Raw genomic sequence first — 12,090 nt, forward strand, 5'->3', positions numbered from 1 at the left:
CAGTCTGCAGTATATTTTAAAAGATATGTGAGAATTGATGAAGAAAAATGGAAAAAAAAAACAACCCACCTACTAGAAGGAATAATGCCATCCAAAGATCTTTATATATCTAGCCATTTTAAAATTTGTGATTGAGAGTGTCTTACAAGACTGTAAGATTATACATTATAGTTCTACACAGTACTCACCACCAAATTTCTGTGCCCTCACCCTCCTAACTATAATTGCCTTTGTTCTCAAAGTCTTAGACAGTTTGTTTACTTCTGGTTCTGGTTTTGTTTTGAAAATTCATGTGTTTAAGTTCTCTAGATTCTATATATGAGTGAAACTACCATGTAGTTCTCTTATACCCCTTTATTTATTTGGCTAAACATAATCTCCTCCAGTTCCATCTATTTTGTCCCAAAGGGCATACTGTTGTCTTTTTTATCGCAAAGTGTTATTCCATGAAATATATATCCCATAACTTTTTTTATCCAGTCATCTGTCAATGAACATTTAGATTGCTTACACTCTGGCTGTTGTGAATCATGTAGCTATAAAGATAGAGTTGCATATTTCCTTTTGAATTAGTGTTTTCATGTCCTTCATCTAAAGCATCTTGTAGGTGGTAGAGTTTAGTTTGGTAAAGTTGGCTGGTGTGTTGGGATGACAATCATGGAAGTTAGTTGGATGTTCTAAAACTGCAATTTAAGATTAAATTTAAAAATGTAGTCAAAAAATTTTAAGGAGTTTGAGGATGGGTTTTATCATCTACCATATACTTAGATTTGTTACCTAATTGATCCTTCAGAAGTATACAGAATACATTACAGTGACAAGTACAGAAGGCAGGGAGATCACTTACATGATTCTCATAGTACATAAACATGTGATAATAAAGATATATCAATAATGTAATGATAAAATGGAAAATCTTCTTCTTCTAGTGTTTGCCCTTCCATAGCCAGTCAACAGGTCAGGTTGAAAGCTGTCAGGAGCTGCTTGTTGCTGGCTTTGAAAGTGACTGGGATCCATGTGGATTCAGTCAGCTAGGAAGGATCGTCAGTTTCCCCAATGAATGGGTACTCACGGGATGCACCACGAGAAGGTCGATCCAATGCATCCCAAATGGAAAATAAGAAATGATTACAAATACATCATAAACAATGATCTAATAAGGTTATATAAGGATATAGGGTTGTGTCTAAATGTGTACATCAAAGAGAGTAAAGAGAAAAAAAAGTGCACACATATTATAGACTTACACAATTTAGTATTGTGAATTAATTACCACCCTGCCCCCCTCATGTGTGTCCATTTTTAAAAGATGAGTTAAAGGGACCAGAAAACAGCTTGCTCAATAAAACATGCACTTTAGCATTCATGAGGCTCTGAATTCAAGCTATGTTATCACATAGGAGCTTTATGGAGAATGCAAAGGAAGTTTCATGGATGACTCAAGAGATAGCTGAGATCGGTTTCTGTCTCTGTCTCTGTCTCTCTCCCTCTCTGTTTGCCTACCTGTCTCCTTTCTTTCTCTTCTCTCCCTAAATAAAGGAATGAAGAAATTGGGCCCAGGAAATCACTCCACTGTACCATGCATGTGCAAATGACCTTAAGTTGTGTACTGCAGATTACTATGAATCCTCCATGTAGAAGGGGAAGATATATATATCACATATATGCACAAAAGAAGCTAGATAGAACACTTACCCTTTAATAACCTTCTTCTTGCAGTGACCCTTAATCTTTTCCACAAGCTACAAAAGGGCCAAGACCAAGATGGGTTTTCTAATGAGTGAATGTAGGAAGCAGATAAGAAAAGAATTCTTTTGGGTTTGGTAGCATAAATAACATTACACTAAATCATGTATCTTTTGCAGTCTCCTTTTTCTCCTGTCAGCCATTGACATTTTAAAAGATTTACTGATTAGCTTAAAATTAACAGAACTTCTAAGGTTGGTAACATGAATATGCTAGCCTAATTACGCATGTGAACTGCAGTTAGCATTTTTTTTCCTACGGCTTTAGGGAGCCGTTAAGACTCAGACAAGAAAAAGTTTTACACATTGGTGTTTATGTTAAGAGACTTGCACATTTTCTTTCCAAGCAACTTTTATAAAGTATAATAACTGATATGCTAATCGAATGATTCAGGAAAGCCCTTAATACATTATTCAGTCTATCTCTCAAATGGTTATGCATGTTTTTCAAAAACAGTAGAGAAAATCAGAGAGGGAAACTGTACCAAGTACTGTAGTAATTACACTCCTATAGAAATTTGTTTTGCTTTTATAAAGTAGGTGTTGTTACCCATTACAAAATTAACAAACGAGTCTTGGAGAATTTCACAGCTAAATAGTGAAGAAAATCACACATCTAAGATTCTAGCCAAGGCACAGGTTATATTTGTGCTGTGCTTTTATTTCTCTATCTTGTTTTGGAGGTAAAAGTATTGTATATTGAAAAACATACTGCATATTGTCTTTTGTCTGAGTCTATGCTGTCTTTATGCTACCATTTTTGCCAACACAACTGCATAGCTAAGATAAAAATATTTCTAGCCTCCAAATTTTTTTTTAATCTGAATTATATTTTCAAGGGAATTTTGCTCTGAAGATTTCGTGAAGCATGAGGTAGAGAATATTCATTTTACAATGGAAAAATGAATTAAAGTCACTTCATTGCTGTCACAAAAAAGATAGAGATTTGATTTTATAATTCAGGAATCTCTTCTATTGCCTGTACTGTTTGGTATAAAAGATACAATATTTTTGTGGATTTTTTAAGTTATTGTGCATCCTAGTTTGTTTGTTTTTTAATTTCTAACTTTGTAGTGTGAATCAATCCTTACCTAATCAAAGTGAATCAGTGAACTTGCTGCCACATTTACTCTGATAAGACTTTGGGCTCATGGTAAGGTATTGGGAAATGTCAAGCTTAATAGTTACTGGCATAATAGACTTTATGGTTATTTTTTTTTCACATTTACCAATTGTGTAGTAAAGGAAATAGTAAAAGATATATATAAACAAATACACTGTATAATCTAAAAGGATATCCTGAGCACAGGGCCTTCTGAACCCTGGATGTTAGTTATACCAGCCTCAGGTTTTGTCAATGTGTTCACCAACCAGGAAGTTCTCTGGATTGTTCCCTTTATCCACCACTTGGGTGTCTTATTTATTTATATTTCTTTTCTCTCCCCCAACCCCCATTTTATTGGTGGGTTAATGGCTTAGAACACAGTTGTCTACACAAAGGCACAATTGTCCAGCCCTATGTGATAGGTATCTGAAAAATACTCTCACCCCAAACCTAGGGTCCTAAACTCCTTTCCGAGAGTCCCTTCATTGGTGTTGTACACCACTCCCAATCCAATATTCACCCTTTCTTCTCCCTTTCTGATCTTGATTCCCAAGTTTCACCTACATGTGGGTTCATCCAGTAGTCATCCCTCTCTTCTTGACTTACCTTACCCAACAGTTTTTCTTGAGGTTCCATCCAGGGTGAGGAAGACACTCGTATTTTAGTTTCTGGTCTACTATCTAGGTCTTTGATAGCTGGCCTTGGTTCAACTGCATTGGTCATATTGCTCATCCATTTTGCCTTCCCTTTCCCTATGTATTGTTTTCTTTATTTTTGCTGTTATTTGTGTTACTGGTTCTATTCTAGCACTGAACATGTCATCTAAAATAGGATTTCCTGTGCTTCTTTTCATGTAGGACTCCTTTTAGTAATTCTTGCAAGACAGGGTTGTTGGTACTGAATTCCTTCAGTTTCTGTATATTTGGGTGATTTTGTTTTTTTCCCTTTGTAATTGAAGGGCAATTTGAGGGCTTGAGTATTTGTGGCTGACGATGTTTATCTTTTAGTGCTATGAATCTGTCATTCTACTCCTTGCCTCTAGGGTTTGTGATGAGAAATTTGATGATAGACTAATAGTTCAACCTCTGTATATCAGATACTTCTTTTCCCTAGCAGCCTGCAAAATGTTTTTCCTTGTCCTTCCTTTTGGATAGTTTTACTATTATGTATCCTGATGTGGGAAGTATTAGACCCAGGAACTTGGGTATTTGTTCAGCTTTCTGAATGTCTTTGTTTTTTGAAGACCACCCAAGTGTGGAAAATTTTCTGAATGTGTTCTCTGCTCCTTTCTTTTTTTCTTCATCCTCAGGTGTCCCAATAACTCTCATACTCATTTTTTCTCATTGAGTCAAGAATTGCTTCACTTTTTTTTTCACCATTTTTCCCCCTTGATTAGGGGGATAATGGTTTACAGTTAACAGTAAAATACAATAGTTTGTACATGTGTAACATTTCTCAGTTTTACACATAACAATTCAACCCCCTCTAGGTCCTCCTTTGCCATCATGTTCCAGGACCAACCCAGTCCAAGTTTTGCTTAGTGATTTCCCTTCTGATCATGTTTTTTCAGCCTCTGTCTATGAGTGAGATCATCCCATATTCATCCTTCTCTTTCTGACTTATCTCACTTAACATGATTACTTCAAGCTCCCTCCAAGATGAAATGAATAAGGTGAAATCACATATTTTAATAGCTGAGTAGTGTTCCATTGTATATATAGACCACAGCTTACTCAGCCAATCATCTGTTGTTGGATACCTGGGTTGCTTCCAGGTTTTGGCCATTACAATTTTGCTATTGCTTCAAGTTTCTTAAACCTTTCCTCCAACAGCTTTGCATTCAGAAAGTGTGGTGATATTCTATCCTCAGGCTAATTTATTCTATTTACTAGACCTACTATGTAAGTCTCAACTGTTGGTATGCATGAGACCCCTTCTGTTTCATTTGGTTTAAATCCCCCCTGCTTAACACTATTCTATTTACATAACCACTGCATTCTATTTACATAACCACTGTTAACTTACATTGAAAATGGATTCCAGAAGAATTTAAAGACGGATGCTGTCTTTGTTGATCTCACAGCAGCCTCTGACACGGTCTGGCACCGTGGTCTCCTAGTCAAGATCTCAAGATGCCTGCCTCCATGGGTGGCCAACACTATATCGTTTCTTCTCCAAAACAGAAGATTCCGGGTGCATCTGGGTGACAAGTCTAGCAGATGGAGACTTGTCTCAAGTGGCCTCCCCCAGGGCTCTGTTCTGGCTCCTATGCTATTTAATATTTACATCAATGACCTCCCAGAAACTTCTTCAAGGAAGTTCATCTACGCCGATGACATCTGCTGTGCAACTCAGGCATCCAAGTTCGACATCCTCGAGGAAACACTCACGAAAGACATGTCTCTGATATCTGATTACTGTAAAAAATGGCGACTAATCCCTAGCACTGCAAAAATGGTATCATCTGTTTTTCATCTACACCATGCCTCGGCCTCGCGTGAGCTTAATGTGCAGCTTGGCGATACGAGAATCCGGCATGAAGCCCAGCCAGTCTATCTTGGCGTTACTCTCGATCGCACTCTGTCATTTCACAAACATCTCATAAAAACTGCAGCAAAAGTGGGCGCGAGGAATAACATCATTGCAAGACTGGCCAGCTCCTCATGGGGCGCGAGCGCTTCCACACTACGATCATCCTCTCTGGCATTATGCTATTCCACTGCAGAATACTGTGCCCCAGTATGGTTCCGTAGCCCCCATGCCCACTTGGTCGATTCCAAATTATATTCCTCCATGAGGATAATTTCTGGAACCATCCGTTCCACCCCGGTTCCATGGCTGCCAGTTCTTAGCAACATCGCCCCGCCAGATATTCATCGGGATGCGGCATCATCTAAGTTCATTTCCCAAGTCTACGCTCGACCGGACCTGCCAATATACGCGGATATCTTCGCCCACCCTGTCCAACGCTTGACGTCTCGTCACCCAATCTGGTCCCCTACGCCTACACTGAACTTCTCTGTTCCAGACTCTTGGAAACAGAGTTGGCAGTCAGCTGAGATAAAGAACAAACACCTCATCACAGACCCCTGCAAGCGTCAACCCGGCTTTGACCTAGCACGTTATGATTGGGCCCTCCTCAATCGGTATCGAACAGGCCATGGCCGGTGTGCCGCTATGTTCATCGCTGGGGAGCCAGAGACCGACCTGAACTGCCCCTGCGGCCACAGACAGACTATGACCCACATAGTCAATGACTGCCACCTCTCCGGATTCAAAGGAGGTCTCGAAACTTTACATCAGGCTCAACCTGACGCTGTTGACTGGCTAAGGAAGAAGGGCAAACGCTAGAAGAAGAAGAACCACTGTTAATAAGCACCTCCCTCCAGGGCATTGGTGGTTCAGTGATAGGATTCTCGCCTGCTCCACCCCCTCCTTGTCACACTCTGATTTTCGCCAGTCACTTTTCTCTCCACCCTCTCTATGTCACATCCTGTTTCCACCCTACTTGGCAAGTATATATAAAGACAGCATTGTGAGTTTTAGAGTACCTTGAGTTTAGCTTAGCTCATCTTAGATTGTGCTGCGTCCTGCATGAATAAAGAGATACTGCGTACAACCCAGCCATGAGTCCCTGGTCGTCTGTTACCCGCCCGTGAAGCTAGCCCGGTGAAAACAACATAACCCGGCAAAAACAACACTCAACTCCATCCGAAGTGTTCTTCATATTCTATAGCTCTTCCAAATTTTCTCTGTGAATCTGGTAGTTCCTTGGTGAAATAATCTCTGAGATCTTGAATTTGTGCTGTATGGTCTAGTTAGAGTCTTGAATTGCCTTCATAATAAGCTTTCTGAATTCAAACAGGCATTTTTTTTTTCAAATTTCTTTATTGGGGGGGTTAATGGTTTTGTAGTCAATAGTAAATACAATAGTTTGTACATTCATAACATTTTCCAGTTTTCCACATAACAATACAATCCTCACTATGTCCTCCTCTGCCATCATGTTCCAGAACATAAACTCTCCCCCTCACCCCCATCCCCACAATCTTTTACTTTGGTGCAATACACCAACTCCAGTACAAGTCTGCTTAGTGTTTTCCCTTCTGATCTTGTTTTTCAACTTCTATGAGTGAGATCATCCCATATTCATCCTTCTGTTTCTGACTTATTTCACTTAACATGATTTCAACTCCATCCAAGATGGGCTGAAAAGGTGAAATCACCATTTTTAATAACTGAGTAGTATTCCATTTTGCATATAGACCATAATTTACTCAGCCACACATTTGTCGTTGGACACCTGAGTTGCTTCCAGGTTTTGTCTATTACAGATTGTGCTGCTATGAATATAGGTATACACAAATCTTTTTGGATGGATATGTTTAGTTCCTTAGGATCTATCCCCAGGAGATGAATTGCAGGGTCATAGGGTAGGTCCACTTCTTCTCCAGACTGCTCTCCACAGGGGTTGGACCAGTTGACATCCCCATCAGAAGTGCAGGAGGATTCCTTTGGTCTCTCCAGCACTTGTTGCTGATACCTTTGATGTAGTCGCATTGGTTTATTTTTATTTTAGTTTTCTTCATAATTGGATACATATCATTGAAGATGCCTTTAAAATTTAGATGGAAAAAAGTTCTGCTAATATTTTCCTCTAAGTATTTGATAGTTTATAGTCTAATATCCAAGTCCTTGATCCAGTTGGAATTTACTTTTGTGTTTGGTGAAATAAAGTGGTTCAGTTTCACTCTTCTGCATGTTTCAACCCATTATTTTCAACACCATTTACTGAAGAGACTCTTATTTCCTCATCCAATAGTCTAGCACTTTTGTCAAAGATTAGATGTCCATAGATGTGGGTTTTTTTCAAATCTTTGTTGAGTTTCAACAGTTGTATCCCTCCCCCACCCCCTGTTTTGGCTAATGGTGGGTTCTGCTGTTCAGCAGACGGCGTTGTGGCTATACTGTTTCTATGCTGTGGGGCTGGAGAGGTAGAGTCTTACATATAACCTTGGGTAGATTTAGACAGAACAGTTTTTTTTTTTTTCCTCCAGGGTTATTTCCTGGGGCTTGGTGCCACTGCCCCTGGAAGCCATTTTCCCCCTTTTTGTTGCCCTTGTTTTTTAAAATTTTTATTGTTGTTGTTATTATTGTTGTTGTTATTGATGTTATTGTTGTTGGATAGGACTGAGAAAAATGGAGAGAGGAAGGGAAGACAGAGGGAGAGAGAAAGATAGACACCTTCAGACCTGCTTTACTGCTTGTGAAGCAACCCCCCTGCAGGTGGGGAGCCAGGGGCTCAAACTGGGATCCTTATGCCAGTCCTTGTACTTTGTGTCATGTGTGCTTAACCTACTGCGATACTGCTTGACCCCCAGAATAGGTTCTTGTTGCCTTGTTTCACACGACTTTGTCCTCTTGCCATCTGGGCAGGCCACACAGTTTTAGTTTCCAATCAAGTTTTTCCCTACCTTCTTGAGCTGAACCTATGTTCTGCTGTGTGTCTGTACCAAAATGGAACAGGATGCCAACTCCTGCTTACTACCAGTTGAAGTTATTTTTGTCTTGAAAGTTTATCTCACATCCCTTATACACATGCCTGCACCTACTTGTGGCTCAGTGAATTTCATCAAACACTATGAGATTTTGCTTTATTTAGTAGTTAGTTCACCAGCATGATCTTTCAGTTGCCGCTACTCCATGACCACAAACCCTAGAAGTCCCCTGTTTATTTGTTTATTCAAGGATTTATGTGACCCCCCTTATAGCTAGATACCATTGATTCTGTCTTTACTGCATCCTCTAAGAGTCATCATTTCAATGTACTACTCCTTAGAACAGCCATTCCATGGGAATTGGACTAGAACTTTGCTAACGGGTCACATTTACCAATCTGGTAACAATGCATTTGCAAAGGAAAGAACATGGATTTATACAGCATGAAAAGCTCAGCATCTCTTCCTACCCAAATACATTTCACACTACATCACCATCAGTGCACTAGAGTGGCTATATAAATTCCATCCAGATTCTTCATTTAATTAAATAGATTTCTTTGAACAAAAGTAAAAATGCTGCTTTTATAGAGAAACAATGGCTGCATGAAGTGAGTGTGGATGAAAAAAACCATATTGTCTTTTTAAATATTTTATTATTTATTTCATTTTTATTTATTTTATTTTTTAAATTAAACTACATATTTATTAAAGACTTATGTTCATTGACTCAAGAAGAGTGGGCAAGCTAAAAGCCACAGATGAGAATAAAAGACACATTTATAACACATTAAACTAGCAAATAGCAAAGGACAAATGTGGTTATTCTATAAAAATCGCCAACAAATCAATAAGAGAAGATAAAGAGCTCATTGTGAATGAAAGCCACTCTACTCACTGCTCCTAGCACTTTTTATGCATGTGTTAATATTTTTATTGTTATTAGTTTACTTATAAAATTAAAAAAATCTCAAAAAATCTACAGGATAAGAGGGGTACAATTCCACACAATTTCCACCACCATAGTTCTCTATCCCATCCCATCCCTTGAAAGCTTTCCTATTTTTTATCTCTCTGGGAGTATGGACCCAGGGTCATTATGGGGTGCAGAAGGTGGAAGGTCTGGCTTCTGTAATTGCTTTTCTGCTGAACATGGGCATTGATTGGCAGGTTGATCCATACTCCCAACCTGTTTCTATCTTTCCCTAGTGGGGCAGGGCTCTGGAGAGGTGGGGATATAGAGTACATTGGTAAAGTCCTCTGTCCAGGGAGGTCAGGTTGGCATCATGGTAGCATGTGTAACTAGGTGGCTGAAAAAGCATTAAGATATAAAGCAGAACAAGTTGTTTAATAGGAATCTAAAGTCAAGAATATAACATGAGTTTTGGGATCTCCATTTTGGAAAAAGCTAATAGGTCTATTTTAGGTATGTTCTAAGGGGCCCATGACATTACTGATTTTTGCCTGAGCCTGACAGCTAACATGCAGGTGGACCAAAGATAGTCTGAAGAGATATTGTCAGAGGTAGAAATAGAACTAGAAAGCTAGATCAGGGTAAAAAGTAGCTCCCAAATATGGGGGGAAGGTATATAAGTATTATTATTTTTTTAAATTTCTTTATGTTTTACATTCAACAGTAAATACAATAGTTTATACATGCATAACATTTCCCAGTTTTCTATAAAACAGTGCAACCCCCACTAGGACCTCTGTCATCCTTTTTGGACCTGTATTCTCCCCCCTATCCAGCCCAGAGTCTTTTACTTTGGTGCAACATACCAATTCCAGTAAAGGTTCTACTTGTGTTTTCTCTTCTGATCTTGTGTTTCAACTCCTGCCTGAGAGTGAGATCATCCCATATTCATCCTTATATTTCTGACTTATTTCACTTAACATGATTTCTTCAAGGTCCCTCCAAGGTCGGCTGAAAACGGTGAAGTCATTATTTTTAATAGCTGAGTAGTATTCCATTGTGTATATATACCACAACTTGCTCAGCCACTCATCTGTTGTTGGACACTTGGGTTGCTTCCAGGTTTGACTATTACAAATTGTGCTGCTAAGAACATATGTGTACACAGATCTTTTTTGATGGGTTCTTTAGGTTATATCCCTAGGAGAGGTATTGATCATAGATAGGGTAGGTCCATTTCTAGCTTTCTAAGAATTCTCCAGACTGTTCTCTATAGAGAGGTTGGACCAATTGACATTCCCGCCAGCAGTGCAGGAGGGTTCCTTTGACCCCACACCCTCTCCAGCATTTGCTGCTGCTACCTTTTCTGATGTATGACATTCTCACAGGAGTGAAGTAGTATCTTGTTGTCTTTCTCTAACAATCAAAGACTTGGAGCATTTTCTCATGTGTTTCTTGGCTTTTTGGATCTCTTCTGTGGTGAATATTCTGTCCACGTCCTCTCCCCATTTTTTGGATGGGATTATTTGTTGTCTTGTTGTTGAGTTTGGCAGCTCTTTATATATTTTTGGTTATTAAACTCTTGTCTCATGTATTGCATGTGAAGATCTTCCATTTTGTGAGGGGTCTCTCAAAAAGAGAGTTCTACTCTCTTCCTCTGCTTATCTTAAGCTAAGACACTGAAAGCTACCCCAAGCCCTTTTGTATTTTTTTTTATCACATTAGATGATTACCTGGATATAGTAATTACTTAGTTAAAACTACTCATGCATGATGATAACCTTTCTTCCTAGCTGTACTGAAACTACATTTAGAATCTAACCATCAAACCATTTACACTACAGTCACCCTTGTAATCATTCTTACCCTGTCCCCTTTCTTTTCTCCCTGGTCCACCCTTGCTTATCCCTATAGTTACTCTTGTCATACCCACAAAATTAACTTGAAATTTAAGTCATATCATAACACTTCTGCTCAAAATTCTTTAGCCCCTGCTTATCTCACTTAGAGCAGTACCAAAGATCTTACAGTGGCTTATAGAACCGCCAAAGATTTGAAACTCCTCCCAGTGCTACCCCTACCCTGCCTGTCATTACCATTGTATCCTTGTGTATTACTCTCTACTTCTGTGACACCAACCTCCTTGCTGTTGTTTGAGGATACAAGGCACAATTCCATTTCAGGGCCTTTGCACAAACTGTTCCCTCTTCCCAGAATACTCCTTTTGAGGAAATCTTAATGTTGTCATTCTTCCTGCATATCTCAGATCAAGAACCTTCTCATTAAGATCTTTACTGATAACCCCTAATTTTCTATCTTCCCACTAGACTGTAGACAGAAGGAAAGACTTTTTTGTCTATTTTGTTCAGTACCCAAAACAGAATCTCACAACTAACAAGTACTTAATCATGGGGGCCAGGCTATGAATCTCTTTGTAGAGCACACACTTTACCATGCACCAGGACCCAACCTATGTTCTAGCACCTGAGAATTATGTGAAAGCATCATGCAAATGGGGAAAGAAACTTCATGAGGAGTGAGGCAGTGCTAAAATGTCTTTCCTCTCTTTATTTGTCTCTTCCTTTCCATGCCTCCTCTTCCCCCCTCCCCTCCCCTCCCCTCCTCACCTCTCCTCTCCTCTCCTCTCCTCTCCTCTCCTCTCCTCTCCTCTCCTCTCCTCTCATCTCCTCTCTTCTCCTCTTCTCTCCTTTCCCTCCCTCCCTCTAAAATATAAAGAGTGTAATGGAAATGGTGAAATTGTACAAGTGCTGAGCCCAAACAATAACCCCGGTGACCCCCCAAGAAAAATCCCAATTAATAGTAGTTAAT

General features: G+C 39.3%; 1 protein-coding gene across 6 annotated transcripts in view; it reads left to right on the forward strand.

Moving 5' to 3' along the window:
• Nucleotides 1-12,090, forward strand: part of STXBP4 (syntaxin binding protein 4) — a 214,024-nt gene that overhangs the window by 105,738 nt on the left and 96,196 nt on the right. Inside the window, exon 13 of one of the 6 annotated variants that reach the window (XR_009553087.1) lies at nt 2,820-2,898. The exons of the other annotated variants lie outside the window; for them this stretch is intronic. The gene's annotated coding sequence lies outside the window, so the exon portion shown is untranslated. The remainder of the gene's footprint in view (nt 1-2,819; nt 2,899-12,090) is intronic. 6 annotated transcript variants of the gene reach the window in all.

The sequence above is a fragment of the Erinaceus europaeus genome, chromosome 12 (assembly GCF_950295315.1).
Source record: "Erinaceus europaeus chromosome 12, mEriEur2.1, whole genome shotgun sequence".
Classification (NCBI taxonomy): domain Eukaryota; kingdom Metazoa; phylum Chordata; class Mammalia; order Eulipotyphla; family Erinaceidae; genus Erinaceus; species Erinaceus europaeus.